This window comes from Natator depressus, chromosome 7, assembly GCF_965152275.1.
Source record: "Natator depressus isolate rNatDep1 chromosome 7, rNatDep2.hap1, whole genome shotgun sequence".
Taxonomy (NCBI): domain Eukaryota; kingdom Metazoa; phylum Chordata; order Testudines; family Cheloniidae; genus Natator; species Natator depressus.
Window position 1 is genome coordinate 66,927,087 of NC_134240.1, and position 19,788 is coordinate 66,946,874.

The 19,788-nt window shown below is 44.6% G+C and overlaps 1 long non-coding RNA gene across 1 annotated transcript; it reads right to left on the minus strand.

The window, feature by feature from the left end:
* Positions 1 to 18,260: 18,260 nt before the first annotated feature.
* LOC141991598 (uncharacterized) lies at positions 18,261 to 19,564 on the minus strand. Its single transcript, XR_012640396.1, has 3 exons — positions 19,380 to 19,564; positions 18,640 to 18,780; positions 18,261 to 18,355 (listed from the first exon to the last, which is right to left on the minus strand). It is a non-coding gene; the product is annotated as an uncharacterized LOC141991598 (long non-coding RNA).
* Positions 19,565 to 19,788: the final 224 nt, after the last annotated feature.

The window sequence follows — 19,788 nt, forward strand, 5'->3', positions numbered from 1 at the left end:
CGTGATGAGAGGAGGCAGGATTCAATGCTGAGGCTGCTGGACGACCAAATCAGTATGCTCCAGTGTATGGTTGAGCTGCAGCAAAGGCAGCTGGAGCACAGACTGCCACTACAGCCCCTGTGTAACCAACCGCCCTCCTCCCCAAGTTCCATAGCCTCCACACCCAGACGCCCAAGAACGCGGTGGGGTGGCCACCGGCACACCACAGAGGATTGCCCCAAAAAAAGAAGGCTGTCATTCAATAAATTTTAAAGTTGTAAACTTTTAAAGTGCTGTGTGGCATTTTCCTTCCCTCCTCCACCACCCCTCCTGGGCTACCTTGGTAGTCATCCCCCTATTTGTGTGATGAATGAATAAAGAATGCATGAATGTGAAGCAACAATGACTTTATTGCCTCTGCAAGCAGTGATCAAAGGGAGGAGGGGAGGGTGGTTAGCTTACAAGGAAGTAGAGTGAACCAAGGGGCGGGGGGTTTCATCAAGGAGAAACAAACAGAACTTTCTCACCGTAGCCTGGCCAGTCATGAAACTGGTTTTCAAAGCCTCTCTGATGCGTACCGCACCCTCCTGTGCTCTTCTAACCGCCCTGGTGTCTGGCTGCGCATAACCAGCAGCCAGGCGATTTGCCTCAACCTCCCACCCCGCCATAAACGTCTCCCCCTTACTCTCACAGATATTGTGGAGCACACAGCAAGCAGTAATAACAGTGGGAATATTGGTTTCGCTGAGGTCTAACCGAGTCAGTAAACTGTGCCAGCGCGCCTTTAAACGTCCAAATGCACATTCTACCACCATTCTGCACTTGCTCAGCCTGTAGTTGAACAGCTCCTGACTGCTGTCCAGGCTGCCTGTGTACGGCTTCATGAGCCATGGCATTAAGGGGTAGGGGTGGGTCCCCAAGGATACATATAGGCATTTCAACATCACCAACAGTTATTTTCTGGTCTGGGAATAAAGTCCCTTCTTGAAGCTTTTGAAACAGACCAGAGTTCCTGAAGATGCGAGCGTCATGTACCTTTCCCGGCCATCCCACGTTGATGTTGGTGAAACGTCCCTTGTGATCCACCAGAGCTTGCAGCACTATTGAAAAGTACCCCTTGCGGTTTATGTACTCGCCGGCTTGGTGCTCCGGTGCCAAGATAGGGATATGGGTTCCGTCTATGGCCCCACCACAGTTAGGGAATCCCATTGCAGCAAAGCCATCCACTATGACCTGCACATTTCCCAGGGTCACTACCCTTGATATCAGCAGATGTTTGATTGCGTGGGCTACTTGCATCACAGCAGCCCCCACAGTAGATTTGCCCACTCCAAATTGATTCCCAACTGACCGGTAGCTGTCTGGCGTTGCAAGCTTCCACAGGGCTATCGCCACTCGCTTCTCAACTGTGAGGGCTGCTCTCATCTTGGTATTCATGCGCTTCAGGGCAGGGGAAAGCAAGTCACAAAGTTCCATGAAAGTGCCCTTATGCATGCGAAAGTTTCGCAGCCACTGGGAATCGTCCCAGACCTGCAACACTATGCGGTCCCACCAGTCTGTGCTTGTTTCCCGAGCCCAGAATCGGCGTTCCACAGCATGAACCTGCCCCATTAGCACCATTATGCATGCATTGGCAGGGCCCATGCTTTCAGAGAAATCTGTGTCCATGTCCTGATCACTCACGTGACCGCGCTGACGTCGCCTCCTCGCCCGGTAGCGCTTTGCCAGGTTCTGGTGCTGCATATACTGCTGGATAATGCGTGTGGTGTTTAATGTGCTCCTAATTGCCAAAGTGAGCTGAGCGGACTCCATGCTTGCCTTGGTATGGCGTCCGCACAGAAAAAAGGCGCGGAATGATTGTCTGCCGTTGCTCTGACGGAGGGAGGGGCGACTGACGACACGGCTTACAGGGTTGGCTTCAGGAGGCTAAAATCCACAAAGGGGGTGGCTTTACATCAAGGAGTAGTTCAGGCAGGACTTCACGGAGGGTTCCAATAAGAAATGGTGCATCTAAGTTATTGTTCTTATTGGAACAAGGAGGTTAGCCTGGCCTCTGATTGATACATGGCTAGATCTACCTCGCAGCACCTTCTCTGTGAGTGACTGCAGTGTGACCTAGAGGAATGAGTCCCCTAGACAGGGGAGGAGGCAAATGAGTACAAAACAAATCTGGTCTATTTCTTGTTTTGATCCACTCCATCTATCTTTTACATCTTTGGCTGGCAGCAGACGGTGCAGAAGGACTGCAAGCCATCCACATCTCATGGCTGCTCGGCAGAAGATGGCACAGTACGATTGCTAGCCATCGTCATCTCTTGCCTGCCCGGCAGAAGATGGTACAATACGATTGCTAGCCATCGTCATCTCTTGCCTGCCCGGCAGAAGATGGTACAATACGACTGCTAGCAATCCGTATTGCCTGCCTGCTCACCATTAGACGGTTCAATACGACTGACTGCAGGACTAAAGAGAATGACCTGGTCAAGTCACCAAAAATTTAGTCCCTGCTCCCATGTCTGCCCAGGCGCTCCCAGCCGACGTGGCCAGGAGCACCTCGGACATGACGAGGACGGCTACCAGTCATACTGCACCGTCTGCTGCCAGAAGGCAATGGGTTGCTGCTACTGTGTAGCAATGCCGTACCGCGTCTGCCAGCACCCAGGAGACATACGGTGACGGTTACCTGAGCGGGCTCCATGCTTGCGGTGGTATGGCGTCCGCACAGGTAACTCAGGAAAAAAGGCGCGAAACAATTGTCTGCCCTTGCTTTCACGGAGGGAGGGAGGGAACGGGGGCCGGACAATATGTACCCAGAACCACCCGCGACAATGTTTTAGCCCAATCAGAGTGCTCCATTGGGCTGCTCTGGACAGCACTCTCAACTCAGATGCACGATTGTTTGCCGTTGCTCTGATGCAGGGAGGGGCGACTGAGGACACGGCTTACAGGGTTGACTTCACGGAGGGTTCCAATAAGAAATGGTGCACCTAAGTTATTGTTCTTATTGGATCAAGGAGGTTAGCCTGGCCTCTGATTGATACATGGCTAGATCTACCTCGCTGCACCTTCTCTGTGAGTGACTGCAGTGTGACCTAGAGGAATGATTCCCCTTGACAGGGGAGGAGGCAAATGAGTACAAAACAAATCTGGTCTATTTCTTGTTTTGATCCACTCCATCTATCTTTTACATCTTTGGCTGGCAGCAGACGGTGCAGAAGGACATATTGCCTGCCTGCTCACCATAAGACGGTTCAATAGGACTGACTGCCGGACTAAAGAGAATGACCTGGTCAAGTCACTAAAAATTTAGTCCCTGCGCCCATGTCTGCCCAGGCGCTCCTGATCGACCTCACACAGGCGACCAGGAGTACCTCGGACATGACGAGGACGGCTACCAGTCGTATTGTACCGTCTGCTGCCACAAGGCAATGGGTTGCTGCTACTGTGTAGCAATGCCGTGCCGCGTCTGCCAGCACCCAGGAGACATACGGTGACGGTTACCTGAGCGGGCTCCATGCTTGCGGTGGTATGGCGTCTGCACAGGTAACTCAGGAAAAAAGGCGCGAAACAATTGTCTGCCCTTGCTTTCACGGAGGGAGGGAGGGAAGGGGGGGACTGATGATATGTACCCAGAACCACCCGCGACAATGTTTCAGCCCCATCAGGCATTGGGATCTCAACCCAGAATTCCAATGGGCAGCGGAGACTGCGGGAACTGTGGGATAGCTACCCACAGTGCAACGCTCCGGAAGTCGACTCTAGCCTCGGTACTGTGGAAGCACTCCGCCGAGTTAATGCACTTAATGCACTTCTGTGGGGACACACACACTCGAATATATAAAACCGATTTCTAAAAAACCGACTTCTATAAATTCGACCTTATTCCGTAGTGTAGACATACCCAGTGTTAAATCAATTCAACTTAATTTAGTAGTTTACCAGCAGAAGATAAACCAACTTAAGCAAGCGTTAAGCTGGTTTAAATGGATCTACACTGGGGGTTTGTAACATTTAGATAAGATAGGTTTAAAATCAATTTAATTAAATTGTAATATCAACAGGCCTAAATTTTCCATTGTGGCATAACAGCTGTTATAAGTACATTTATGTGATAGGATGTAGATAGCTGCATAATGAATGTCACAATGTTACTGGCTTAGATTAATATAGAATGCTACAATTTAAAGGTGGAGTGCAGGGGATGGATCACTTGATGATCACCTGTTCTGTTCATTCCCTCTGAAGCATTGGCCACTGTCAGAAGACAGGATACTGGCTAGATGGACCTTTGGATTGACCCAGCGTGGCCGTTCTCATGTTGTTATCTGTTTAGGTATCTAATTCATTTCCTTGTGCGGGAGTTCTTCACACGCTGTATAATCCAAATTTAAACAATGCAAGCAATGGAACTTCTGTCGTCTTCCCTTCGGAGACTGTAATCTGCAGAGCGATAGATCCCACCCAGAGGAAAGTTTTCATCACATTAAGAACAAAAGAACGGCCATACTGCGTCAGACCAAAGGTACATGTAACCCAGTATCCTGTCTTCTGATAGTGGCCAATGCCAAATGCCCCAGAGAGAATAAACAGAACAGGTAATCATCAAGTGATCCATCCCCTGTCGCCCATTCTCAGCTTCTGGCTAAGAGAGGCTAGGGACACCATCCCTGCCCATCCTGGCTAATAGCCATTGATAGACCTATCCTTCATGAATGTATCTAGTTCTTTTTTGAACCCTGTTATAGCCTTGGCCTTCCCAACATCCTCTGGCAAGGAGTTCCACAAGTTGACTGTGCGTTGTTTGAAAAAATACTTCCTTTTGTTTGTTTTAAACCTGCTGCCTATTAATTTCATTGGGTGGCCCCCAGTTCTTGTGTTTTGAAAAGGTGTAAATAACACTTCCTTATTTACTTTCTCCACACCAGTCATGATTTTATAGACCTCTATCATATCCCCCCTTCGTCTTCTCTTTTCCAAGCTAAAAAGTCTCAGCCTTATTAATCTCTCCTCGTATGACAGCCGATCCATACCCCTCATCATTTTTGTTGTCCTTTTCTGAACCTTTTCCAAGTCCAGTATATCTTTTTTGAGATGGGGCAACCACGTCTGTACACAGTATTCAAGATGTGGGCATATCATAGATTTATATAGAGGCAATAGGATATTTTATGTCTTATTATCTACCTCTTTCTTAATGATTCCTAACTTTCTGTTTGCTTTTTTGACTGCCGTTGCACATTGAGTGGATGTTTTCAGAGAACTATCCACAATGACTCCAAGATCTCCTTCTTGAGTGGTAACAGTTAATTTAGACCCCATCATTTTATATGTATAGTTGGGATTATGTTTTCCAATGTGTATTACTTTGCATTTCTCAACCTTGAATTTCATCTGCCATTTTGTTGCCCAGTCACCCAGTTTTGAGAGATTCTTTTGTAGCTCTTTGCAGTCTCCTGGGACTTAACTATCTTGAGTAGTTTTGTATCATCTGCAGATTTTGCCACTTCACTGTTTACCCCTTTCTCCAGATCATTTATGAATATATTGAATAGGACTGGTCCCAGAACAGGCCCCAAGGGGACACCACTATTTACCTCTCTCCATTGTGAAAACTGACCATTTCTTCCTACCCTTTGTTTCCTATCTTTAACCAGTTACCAATCCATGAGAGAACCTTCCCTCTTATCCCATGATGGCTTACTTTGCTTAAGAGCTTTTGGTAAGGGACCTTGTCAAAGGCTTTCTGAAAATCTAAATACACTATATCCCCTGGATCCCCCTTGTCCACATGCTTGTTAACCCCCTCAAATTCTAGTATATTGGTGAGGCATGATTTCCCTTACATTTAGCCTAAACATTCCTTTGCTTGTAAAACTCTTGATGTCACAACTACAAAATCTGGTGTGCAGATGAGGAAAAAATATTTTAATGAAACAAAATAAGTTTTTGAACTAACTTCATCCCAACTGCTTCCCCCAATATTAAAACAACAGTAGATCTAAATATTGGAGAAGACTAAGCATATCTGGAAAAAGCTTTCTTCTAGTTAATCTATTTATGCTGCGCTCATCAACCCTAAGTGGCTTTAGTGGTTAACTGGCTATTTGCTGACAGATCCAAGGAAGATTTTCCCCACTGAGAGCTCTTCAAATATTCTTCAGTCTTTCTGTGTAACAGACTGCTATGTCTGGCTTCAGCTAGCAGACAGCACTGTCATCTTTCAGCTAGTGGGAGAGTTTGTGGAGCTAAATGAATCCCCACCATTAGCACCCACCATTTCTGTATTGAAGTACTCAGTGGAGTTTTGCCTGGCTATGCCACAGCTGATTTGGCCTGATGTGTCCTAATGAAATCTGAAGCATAGATGGGCAAACCAGTTCAGATAAAATAAGAACAGACTTGAGCCTTTGACCCAAATTAGGACAGAATTGCAATCAAACTTCTATTTGAGCTTTGAAAATGTTTGGTTGTTGGGTTTTTAACTTGAATTTTTATGCATTTCTGCACTGCCTGATATTGGTAGAAATGTACAGGATGAAATACTTGAGAGGCTGTTTTCATAGTTTGTCTGGAAAACAACATTTCAGTTATGTGGTGCAGATCCAAAAGGCAGGGATAAGCATATAAACTTCATGAGTATTGTCCCAAACCTAACACTTTAACCTTTTGAGCAACAAAAATGATTAGACTGAGAGAGACGCTGACTTGCAATGAAAAATGAAAAGAACCAAATACGTATAAGCCAAATGACCACTGGAGGAGGTGGGGGGAAAGAACAGTCTACAAGGGGAAGTACAGTTAGGAACACCACCAGCAGCCAAGGACCCACCCACCCGTTGTATCATAGACATTACTACATGATCATCCATATAAGATGCTAAATAGAAGTTTTGTACCAATAAAAGGATCATGACATGAACTCCTGCATACATGCATATTCATTTTTTTTCTTGTGGGGCTAACCTGGGTGTAAGATAATACTTTGATAACTGGACACTATTTATGGGGGGTGGGGGGGGGAAGCTGTCAGACCATGGAGTAAAATTTAATCTATTGTATGTGAAAGCAAAACAATATAAACAGTTACAAATGGAAGTTTTTTTTTCAACAAATCAGTCCTAAATGTAAGATTAAAGATCCCGTCTTCTAAGCTTTACTGGAATGATGAGTGTCTCATTTTGGATATGCATAGTACCGCTACATGAATTATTCAGCAGTGGTCTGTCTGCCTAGGTAATACAAAACTACATGCTACTGGGAATGAATATTACATTGCACGTTTCAGGTAACTGCATGTACATGAGTAGCTTGTGATAAATCATGTTTCATAAAAATATTGGTCTGAAGGAAGAGGAGAAAGCAGATAATGAGAACAACAGGGACGTGAATGTTTAGGTCATTTTTTAAAAAGTGTTGCAGTTTGTGTTTAGTTCATAATGTACTTCTCACTATTCCACAAGAAAAATGAATCACAATTATGCGTTGGTCTGAAATGGGCCTCAGCTGGCTAGGTGAGTATAATGATATAAAACTGAAATAAAGAAGCTGGTGCCATTCATCAAGGGAAGAAGGAATTGAGTTTAGAGGGATGTAATCTGCCCTGTAGCTCAGATGCTTAATCTTGAAGGGCATTTTTTTTAATACGATGTGATTGCCAGTATTAGTTCACAGCAGCAGTGGTTGGTTTGAAAACTCTTACAACAAATGCACAAACCATAAAAATTAGATCCAGATTCTAACCACCCAAAGTTTCTGGTTGTTTAGAATATCACCTTCAAAACTTAGATCTGAATCTGGATTTCAACAACCGAGAGCTCCAGTGTTTTGGTTCAGACTCATCTCTAACTGTAGCTAAGCAACTTAATATTTGCATGGGGGTGGGGGGATTTCCATATTCAAAGCTTTCTTAAAATGGGACTATTGCATTGAAAACATGAGCTAGAAACTAAGGCCATGCTTCCACTGGCCCTGTTCAGACCCAACTCCCATTTAAATTGTGATGCATGTGATGGTCATGAAAGGATTAATGTATACAGGGCTACTGCTTCCATAGACAGAAGAATAATACTCCTGTGGGGTTGGGAGAAGTTCAAGAGGAGGGATGAGCTGCCAGTGAGAGTTTGTTTTGAAGTCGCAATGCTTTTAACATAATATCATGTCAGAATTTTGGCAGGAAACGTTCTTGTGGCATTAGACACCAGTGGGATTTTCCCTCTTCTGTTGTCACTTGCAATTTCTTTTAAGCATAGATGAATTAATCTCTCCCTTTTAATATGGTAAGTTGTTTTTCTAATTCACCACCAAACTCTCCAATACCAGTACCTCAAACACAACAGACAAAAACAGAAGCTGCCCCATGGATTAATGAGAGATCCAAAACTGGGTCAAGGAATCCTAATATATGGGTAAAAAAGACCTGTTTTGGCCATCTATCCTCTCCTCTTGTACAAATGAGAAGTTGCTTCTTCTAGCATAGGGGCTAATGGAGATCATTGTAATTTATTACTTGTTAGTAGAGCTGGTCAGGAATTTTTCGATGAAACTTTTTTTTTTGGTCAGAAAATGCCAGTTCATTAAAACCAAAACTTTTGTCCTTGGGAAGCTTTCTCAAGCCCAGGATGCAACTGAGAGAAAGAGAAGCTCTCTCCAGAAAAGTCACTATCTTGGTGGGTAGGGCACTTACCGAGGAAGTGGGAGACTCAGGTTCAAGGCCCTGCTCTGAATCAGATGTGGAACAAAAATAGATTTCAAAAGCTCAGTTTTTCACGAAACCGAATTCTTGTTTTCTGGCTAGTCCTACTTGTTAGCTTATTCACTGATGCAGTACCATGGCCAGCAGTTTTCACAGGACCGCATTTATTTAAAAAAATTATATTTGTATTCACACAATCTCAAAGCCCCTTGCCAACACTGATGTGCAGACTCCTCTAAGGTGGAACACAACTGTTTCACCTTACATTAGGCAAATGTAAGGCAGGCCAGGGCAAATGTACAACAGCTTCCAGTTATTGCTCACAAATACCAAAGCACAGCAGAGGCAGCAATTGACTTGAGGACTCATTTCCATTATCAATGAATCATCTCTTTTTTTATTAGATGAGAAATAGGCAGGCATGCCAAGTCCCAGTGCTCTAGCACATTAGAGCAAACTTCTCATACAGACGCGTATTTTTCCACTGAAATACTCAGTGAATCTCTTTCCAAAGCAGGTTACTAAGTTATAGAAAATACCACAGCCAATGAATTCCCACTCACCCATGATATGTTAACTGATCAAAATGCCACAATTATGTTTAAATCAGTTCTTGATTATTTTTTTAAATTAGAACTTAGAGTTCTGTTTATATTACTATAAAATGTTTCACTCAATCTTCCTTTGGATACTTTGGAGCAGCAATAATGGAAAATGTGATGAGAAGCAAGATTTTGTGCATTTATTCACACGTTGTTATCTATATCAGGGTGTTGTCCTGGAACCCCTGATGGTAATATCTGAGTACCTCACTGCCATAGAGAGGTCCCTAGTTATTCTTGCCATGAAATATGGAATCACAGTCTTAAACGGAGGAGACATTTATTAGAGAAAAAAACCTACTAATTACAGCCAAGCAAACAGGCTTCCCCATACAACTTGAGTTCCATATAGGTATCCTTTGTTTACCAGGGATCACCCTGTCTGGAACTATCTACAGAAACTAAATAGCTAAATGATGAACTTCATGTAAACATATGAGCTCTTTTATATATTTCAGTAGCGAATAGAGGTGCCTGCAAAATGAAGAGATACATTTACAGCTGGTTATGTCCAGTGGCAACTAGGGATGAAAGCATCACATTTAATAGCATAGTTTTGCTCACTTTCACAATAAAGATATCTATGCCACCTCAGAGTGGGATCTCATCTCACAAGCTATACACAGGATTGAGGAACAACCTCAACAGAAAGATACAGGACTTCTTTATAACGCTCTAAATGTTCTGTTGCCAAGGCCTATATTTAAACTAAGTATAAATGTGCTGTATTTGCTATTACTGTTCCTTCTTTTGGAGGCCCTGGGAATCTTTTCCTTTCTTTCAGGCAGTATGATTTCAGTAGGTATGCCAACTAAGAAAATAAAGGTGATCACTAGAGCACTTCATTGTATCAATTGATTATCTGGGCAGGTCACAAAGGACTCTGAGCAACACTCTGCAATTGGCCAGATCCCTTATGGGGGTTGGTGTGTTGAGGTTGCTGCTGCCCTCAGCTTTCCCCTATTTGAGTGGACTGCTAAGTGTTCCCTTGAAAAGAAGTGTCCAAAAAAAGTGGCAGCCTTCTGCTATACAAATTGCCCGTCAAAACAAATTTCTAACAATCCACATATAGACACTTCATCTCGTCTAAAGAAGATTCTGCTCTGTTGCTGTAACAATTCTGTAGCCTTACTAAAAGCATTGAAAACTCCTCCTCAACCATTTCTTTTGTACAGACAAGCAGCTATCATCATTTCTTGAACTCATACTGTTCTTTCGCTCATGAAAAAAATACATAACCTACTTTAAAATAAACTTACGCCACCTTGTCAACTGTGTAGAACAATATAGGATTTTAACCCAGGGTGTAGAATTCATCTCACCAGTGGCAACTCATGTTTTATGCATTATCTGGACAACTGCAGATCTTATGGCCCTTGACCTTCGTGGGGAAGTCTCATTGATCCTGCAATGGTTTCTATTATTGAATATAGGAGATGAAATTAGTGAAGTTACATTTCAGAAGAGCTGGACTCAACAGAAATAGAAGCTGAATAAATTGACTCACCTAGATCAATTCCTCCAGCTTGCAAAGCTAATATCATTTGAAATGACCAAACAGTTGAGAAAGGTCAGATTTCCATAAATATCTCCAGTTGAAACACCCTTCCTCACACTTCACAACCCAAGAAGCTGAGAAATTAACCGATGTCTAAATCTGAAAACAAATTGAAAAGATTTAGACAAGCAGTACTATTTACCAGAGCACAAGGCCATTCCCCCTGATGCAGGTCATCTTCTACTTATGTAAAATGAAGTCATGCCAACTTCCGCATTTAGTCTAGTACACTGGTTTGGCTGCTTGCTGGGTGTTAACCAAATGATTAATTGCACTGAACCCAGCTCCTCAAGTGAGTAACTCTGGGCAGTTAAGACTGATTCTGATGTAACTTACTGTGTAACTCCATTGGTTTCCACAGAGCAACTCCAAATACACACTGGTGTATGAGTTAAGAATAATGTCTTTTCACATTATCTGTATCATTTCATGGGTACTCTGTGTTCCTTCCAATATTCAGCCCCTTGAAACGCAGATAAATGGGTGTAAAATGGAAGTATGCATTTTGAAACTGCGTAACAAGTCTATGAAACTGCATCCAGTCTGTGACTGTTCAGGCCTTTCTCAGGTGGGACTAACCCAGTCTCCATGGAGTCAACACATTTCAGCTGAGAACCTCAGCCAGGTGAAAAAGTTCCTATGTTGCACTTTGGTAACGGCTTTGACAGTGGGTAGGATCAAATCAGTGGCCTTAAAGACAGGATGAGCTCTCATACTTGATTGCCCTTTATTTAAAGCAGCCACATGAGTTAATATTAAAATGGTAAGGACTTGGACAAGCTATCCTATGGCGTAGCAATGGATTTAAACATAATCAATTCCTCCCTTTTTCCACCTTACCTCCTCCCTCCCAGGAATAAAATCCCACCCCAAGTAATAAACTGGAGCACTTACACGCTCCAGCTGTACACTTCTTCCCTCCCTCAGTGATTCCAGGTCATGGTGATTTATTTTAAATCAAAATAATTTTGAACTCCCCTTATCCCCAGCTGCAGAGCCCTACCCTGATTGCCAGTGAACAATCTGACTGATCTGAAATAAACAAAATGACCTTCCTTCAACAGCTGCAGAGGCTTTCATGCAAAATTCTTGTTTTGTGTGGTCTTGAACTGTGATAGTTTGTTCTTCTGTGAGATTGGCTGAGTTCTTCTTCCTATCTTAGATTTTTATGTAGGCTCTAAGTCATTTTTATGTGTATAACTGTCCCAGGCAGCACACACAGAAATTTACAGAATAATTAAAACTTTGGTAGGATCTAGTAATTGGGTTTGCTTTAAGCTTTGTTTGGGCTAGTGGTTAAAACATGGAACTCCTAGGTTGTATTCTTGACTCTGGCATTGACTCATTATGTGACCTAGAGCAAGATGTTTAAGGTAGGGCACCAAACAGAGACGCTTCTGCCGCTGGTTTGCTGGATGAATTTGGGCAAGTCACTTCCCTTTGCTGATCCTTAGGCCATGTCTACACTACGAAATTAGGTCCAATTTATAGAATTTGGTTTTATAGAAAGCGTTTTTATACAGTCGATTGTGTGTGTCCCCACACAAATGCTCTAAGTGCATTTAGTCAGTGGAGTTCATCCACAGTACCGAGGCAACCGTCGACTTCCGAAGTGTTGCACTGCGGGTAGCTATCCCACAGTTCCCGCAGTCTGTGCCACCCATTTGAATTCTGGGTAGAAATCCTAATGCCTGATGGGGCAAAAACATTGTCGCGGGTGGTTCTGGGGACATATCGTCAGGCTCCCCTTCCCTCCCTCCCTCCGTGAAAGCAACGGCAGACAATTGTTTCGCGCCTTTTTTCCTGGGTTACCCGTGCAGACGCCATACCACGGCAAGCATGGAGCCTGCTCAGCTCACAGTCACTGTATGTCTCCTGGGTGCTGGCAGACGTGGTACTGCATTGCTACACAGCAGCTCATTGCCTTTTGGCAGCAGACAGTGCAGTATGACTGGTAGCCATCGTTGCTGTACTCCTGGATGCTCTTTTAGCTGACCTCGGTGAGGTCGGTCAGGGGCGCCTGGGCAAACATGGGAGTGACTCAGCCAGGTCATTTCCCTTTTAAGTTTCATCTCATGGCGATTCAGTCCTGCCAGCAGTCCTACTGCACCGTCTTCTAATGAGCAGCCAGGAGATGACAATGGCCAGCAGTCGTACTGCACCGTCTGCTGCCAGCAAGATGTATAAAGATAGATGAAGTGGATCAAAACAAGAAATAGACCAGATTTGTTTTGTATTCATTTTCTCCTCCCTCCCTCCGTGAAATCAACGGCCTGCTAAACCCAGGGTTTTGAGTTCTATCCTTGAGGGGGCCATTCTGTTTCTCCTTGATGCAAAGCCACCCCCTTTGTTGATTTTAATTCCCTGTAAGCCAGCCCTGTAAGCCATGTTGTCAGTCACCCCTCCCTCCGCCAGAGCAACGGCAGACAATCGTTTCACACCCTTTTCCCTGGATTGCAGGAGCAGATGCCATAGCACAGCAAGCATGGAGCCCATTCAGCTCACCGCAGCAGTTATGACCATTGTAAACACCTCGTGCATTATCATGCAGTTTATGCAGAACCAGCACCTGAAAAGCCAGGCGAGGAAGTGATGGCAGTGCGGTGATGAGGACATGAACACATATTTCTCTAAAACTGCGGTCCTCAGCAATTTGGAGATCATGGTGTTACTGGGGCAGGCTCATGCCATGGAACGCCGATTTTGGGCCCGGGAAACAAGCACAGAGTGGTGGGACCGCATAGTGTTGCAGGTCTGGGATGATTCCCAGTGGCTCCAAAACTTTTGCATGCGTAAGGGCACTTTTATGGAACTTTGTGACTTGCACTTGCCTGAAGTGCAAGAATACCAAGATTAGAGCAGCCCTCACAGTTCACAAGTGAGTGGCAATAGCCCTGTGGAAGCTTGCAATGCCAGATGCCTACCGGTCAGCCGGTAATCAATTTGGAGTGGGCAAATCTACCGTGGGGGTTGTTGTGATGAAAGTAGCCAATGCAATCATTGAGCTGCTGCGATCAAGGGTAGTGACTCTGGGAAATGTGCAGGTCATACTAGATGACTTTGCTGCAATGGGATTCCCTAACTGTGGTGGAGCTATGGATAGAACGCATATCCCTATCTTGGGACCGGACCACCAGGGCAGCCAGTACATAAACCGCAAGGGGTACTTTCCAATGGTGCTGCAAGCACTGGTGGATCGCAAGGGTCATTTCACCAACATCAACGTGGGATGGCCAGGAAAGGTTCATGACGCTCGCATCTTCAGGAACTCTGGTCTGTTTAAACGGCTGCAGGAAGGGATTTAATTCCCAGACCAGAAAATAACTGTTGGGGATGTTGAAATGCCTATAGTTATCCTTGGGGACCCAGCCTACCCCTTAGTGCCATGGTCCATGAAGCCGTACACAGGCACCCTGTAGTAAGGAGCTGTTCAAATATAGGCTGAGCAAGTGCAGAATGGTGGTAGAGTGTGCATTTGGACATGTAAAGGGTTGCTGGCGCAGTTTACTGACTCAGTCAGACCTCAGCGAAACCAATATACCCATTGTTATTGCTGCTTGCTGTGTGCTCCACAATCTCTGTGAGAGTAAGTGGGAGACGTTTATGGCGGGGTGGGAGGTTGAGGCAAATCACCTGGCCACTGAATACATACAGCCAGACACCAGGGCGGTTAGAAGAGCACAGCAGGAAGTGCTGTGTATCAGAGAAGCTTTGAAAACCAGTTTCATGACTGGCCAGGGTACTGTGTGACACTTCTGTTTGTTTCTCCTTGATGAAAACCCGCCCCCTTGGTTGCCTCTAAATTCCCTGCAAGCCATCTGCCCTCCCCTCTTCGATCACAGCTTGCTTGAAAAGGAAATAAAGTCACTATCATTTAAAAAACATGTATGCTTTATTAATTGATTATAAAAATAGGAAGATAACTCACAAGGTAGCCCAGGTGGGGTGTGGGAGGAGCGTAGGAGGGAAGGAAAAGGCTACTTTAAAACTTCTTGAAGCCCTTCTGTTGCTTGGGCTATCCACTGGGGTGGAGTGGTTGGGCGCCCAGAGCCTCCCCCCACACGTTCTTGGGCATCTGGGTGAGGAGGCTATGGAACTTGGGGAGGAGGGAGGGCCATTAAACAGGGGCTACAGCAGCAGTCTGTGATCCTGCTGCCGTTCATGAACCTCCACCAGATGCCGGAGCATGTCCGTTTGATCCCGCTGTAGCCCCAGCGTTGCCTCATGCCTCCTCTGATCTTCCTGCCGCCACCTCTCCTCACATTCATCGGCCACTTTCCTGTACTCTGCTATTGTGTCCCTCCACACATTCTGCTGAGCTCTGTCAGTGCCGGACGACTGCATGAGCTCAGAGAACATTTCATCATGCGTGCTTTTTTTTCTCCGCCTTATCTGAGATATCCTTTGGGACGGAGGAGGGAGGCTTGAAACATTTGCAGCTGCGGAGGAAAAAAAGGGAGTGAAGTATTTAAAAAGATACATTTTACAGAACAATGGCTATACTTTTTGACGGTGAACAACACTATTCACATTACATAGCACATGTGATTTTGGTACAAGGTCGCATTTTGCATCTTATATTGAGTGCCTGCGCCTTTGGTGTTAGAGATCACACACGCAGTGCTGGGCAACAGAATTCGGCTTGCAGGCGGCCATGGTAAGCCATAGTCTTTCGGCTTCTGCAACCTTCATAACAACAGCGCCCTCCTCTCCCATACCAAGCAAAGCCCGTTGAGTTAGCCATTTAGTGCTGCGGTTTTCCTGTTAACGTGCAGCAGCAGAAACCAAACTAACCCCCACCCCCCCATCCCATTCTCTGGGATGATCGCTTTACCCCTCCCCACACCGTGTGGCTGGTATCAGGGAAGATCTCTGCTAGCCAAATGCGAACAGCTCAGCGCCAATGCCCCTCCCCCACCCCCTCCACCGCGTGGCTAACTGCGGGGAGGATTTCTTTTCAGCCACAGGCAAACAGCCCAGTAGGAACGGCCACCTCTGAATGTCCCCTTAATTAAATTTGCTTATTTCAACCAGATTACCATGAACGATATCACTCTTCTGAGGATAACATAGAGAGATAAAGAACGGATGTTGCTTGAATGCCAGCAAACACCGGGACTGTGCGCTGCCAGGCTTTGTCATGCAATGATACCAGATTACTTGCTACTAGCATGGCATGGTAAAGTGTCCTACCATGGAGGACGGAATAAGGCTGCTCTCCCCAGAAACCTTCTGCAAAGGCTTTTAGAGTACCTCCAGGAGAGCTTCATGGAGATGTCCCTGGAGGATTTCCACTCCATCCCCAGACATGTTAACAGAGTTTTCCAGTAGCTGTACTGGCCACAAATGCATCCCAAGTCCTCAGGGCTACTTAATCATTAAAAAAACGCTTGCTTTTATAACAGGTATTTTATTTGAAAAGGTACACTCACCAGAGGTCCCTTCTCTGGCTTGGTTGGGATGGGAGGGTATTTCAGTCAGGGTGAAAAAAAGATCCTGGCTGTCGGGGAGAACGGTGTGCTGTGTGCTCTCCTCAAGCTCGTCCTCCTCCTCCTCATCTTCCCCGTCCGCAAAATCCTCAGCCATGGCGGAGAGTACCTCATCATCGGAGTCCACAGACAGGGGTGGGGTAGTGGTGGCGGCCCCCCCTAGAATTGCCTGCAGCTCAGCGTAGAGCTCTGTCCTGGAGTGTCTGTTTGAGTCTTTGGTTTTCTGGTACGCTTGTCTGAGCTCCTTAAGTTTCCCGCGGCACTGTGTTGCGTCCCTGCTGTAGCCTCTGTCCCTCATGGCCTTGGAGATTTTTTGAAATGTGTTGGCATTTTGTCTTTTGGAACATAGTTCTGATAGCATGGATTCCTCTCCCCATACAGCGATCAGATCCAGTATCTCCCATTCGGTCCAGGATGGAGCTCTTTTTTGATTCTGGGACTGCATGGTCACCTGTGCTGATGAGCTCTGCATGGTCACCTGTGCTGATGAGCGTTCCTGGCCAAACAGGAAATGAGATTCAAAAGTTCCCGGGGCTTTTCCTGTGCACCTGGCCAGTGCATCCGAGTTCAGAGTGCTGTCCAGAGTGGTCACAATGGTGCACTGTGGGATAGCTCCCTGAGGTCAATACCTTCAAATTGCGTCCAGACTAACCCTAATTTGAAACGGCGATGTTGATTTCAGCGCTAATCCCCTCATTGGGGAGGAGTACAGAAATCGGTTTTAGGAGCCCTTTCTGTCGAAAAAAAATGGCTTCGTTGTGTGGACGGGTGCAGGGTTAATTCGATGTAACGCTGCTAAATCCAACATAAACTCGTAGTGTAGACCAGGCCCTGTTTGTAAAATAGAGTTGATGATACTGACCTCCTTTGTATAGTACCTTGAGGTCTACAGATGAAAAGTGCTGGATTGTTTTATTATGTGCCTCTGTTTCCCCATTTGTCAAATGGGAATAATACTCTCTGGGTTGTCATGAGTTGAACATTTCTCAACATCTTTGAAGGCCTTGAGTGAAAGGTGTTGTAGAAGTGTAAACGATTAGTATTGTCATTATGACATATATCATTCTTTATGGCTGGAATTTGCAAAGGAGCCTAGGCGGGTTAGGCACCCAGTCTCCATTAAAATTCAATAGCAATTGGATGCTTAACTCCCATAGGCTCTTTTTGAAGGTGAGGAATTTTCTTATACCAAATTTTATCTAATCCAAGGCATCAAGAGAGGAAGAAATGAGAGAGAGGTCTTTTCTATACACAAACACATGGTGCATTGGTTTAACTAAAGGTGTGATGCCAAACTGATTTAGTTAAATCGGTGCAGTTTTAGATGTGGGTATTCATACATTGGTTTAAACCTACTTAATATGAGTTTAGCTTGCACCTGCTAAATCACAAAGAGAGAGATGGAGAGAGAGCTGGAAACACTAAATAAGGATAAGAGAAGATCAGCCATGAATTTGTTCTCTCAATGGGCTCCAACTGTTCTCAGCTCTGTCTTTGGGGTTTTTGTGTCAGTGGTTTTGTCACCCACCCCACATTTCATTCAGCAATTTGAGAATTCTAAAGCAAATTAGGAGAAGAGCTGACAATAATCATAATTAAACACGAGACAATTTCCAAGATGAGGAGCTCCTTAATTCCCTTGGAATTAGGAAAAAAAATGAAGAAAACAGACTAATTTCCTGAAGATTTTTTCCATCAATCCACCTAACCTCTGCTAATCTGCCTCCTATTCCCATATGCTATCTTCCCGCAGCTAGCACATCTGCAGATGTACGCTATTACTGTCAAGTGTTAGAGCTCAGTGCATCTTCAGCTGCTGCTTCTCCTCTAGCTTGCCCAACTTAAGAAGCTCCACCTGCAGAAGGCTAATAATAAGCAGGTTGCCATAACTTTTCAAGGAAACTGCAGCAAATATCAATGCAACTGTCAGTCTACACACGTACTGTAGGCGCGCGCTCACTCCTGCTCTCTCATAGCCCGCAGCTTAAAAGCACTGTTCTTTGCCAAGGAAGAGCAGCTATCTTCAATCTGGCATCTGAAAATGACAAAGAGATCTATCAAACAGAATTAGGAGTACAGATCCTTCCTGTTCTGTTTAGCTTTGTAATTCAATATGAGTCAAACCAGAGGCCTGGCTTGGGGAAAGGCACTACTTCAAATCTAATGAAGTGCCCCAGCTCCAGTTTACCATCATGCAAACATTAACATATAAACTTCTTATATAGAAAATAAGTTATAAAGGCATATTGTACACAAAAGGAGAAATTTATCAATGTGTTTTGAACTTTTGAGGGTCTGTTTCTAATAGACTGTACTTACTAGGTATGATGATACAGTTTCACAACCAGTTTTCTGTTGTTGTTTTCTATCCACTCTGGAAATCTTAATAGAATTTCTGTCCTGTGCTTAGGAATAGTCTTGATTAGGTTTCACAGAGAGTCTCAGGCTGTTCTGGGATGTCTATAATAAAAAGAGTTTCAAAAGTGTATTTACAGTTTTATTCATTTTTTTTGGCCTATTAATATGACTTCACTTATGTCACCCACCCAATCCATCGTATAGCAGTTGAACGCAGCATGTGAAAAGACTGCTCTGAGATTCTGCTTCTCTCTCCTTTGATGCATAGCCTGTTTGTGTAAGAACAATGGCAACAGAACTATGCTGATTTTACATTAGCGGAGGGTCCTACCCAGTGCGTCCTGAGGAAGAATTAAAAGCCCCCACCTCACCACATCACATTTTCCTACCACTTTTTGTTCATCACCTGTCTGGGAACTTTGCTGTAACCACTTGTGTTACAGCAGATTTCAATCCTGGCATGGTCAATATGATTCAGAATGAGCTTATTCTAGACATAGGAAACAGTTTTACGAGTCTTTTGAGACTAAAGGACATTATTTTACTCGCAATCCTGATGGCAAAGAGCACCCCAACAGGTGCTTATCAGATGCTTCCTTAACCAGGCCCCTGAGATAATCTTGACAAGGACATATTTTCATCTGACCTAGGTTGTTTCACATCCATGCTTGTTTGTCTGTTGTGTCCTGTCTAACACCTACCTTGTAAGATCTCTGGCAGGAACGGTCCTTGTCACTGATCTATATAGCCCTTAGCACAGTGGACCCTGATCTTCTATTTGGGTTCCTAGGTGCTGCTAATTGTAGTAGGTAGTAGTAATAATTAATAAATAAATTCTTCCCAAGGATGCTGCTCAGCTTTTGCAAACTCTGGAATGAGATGGAGTTTATTGTCCAGGGAAGTCTTGATGGTTAAAAGAGCAGCCTGTGAAAGCAAGAACTTTTATTTGTTTACATTTCAGGATCTCAAACCTGCAGAAAGCACAAGGACAGAAATAGAGAGGCCCAAGCATAGACTATTTCTTTCCCTGGACACATGCAGAGGGTAAAACTTTCTACCATGGCATGGGTGGCTTGTCTTTTTGTTTGCTAAGCAACTGACTTCTATAGT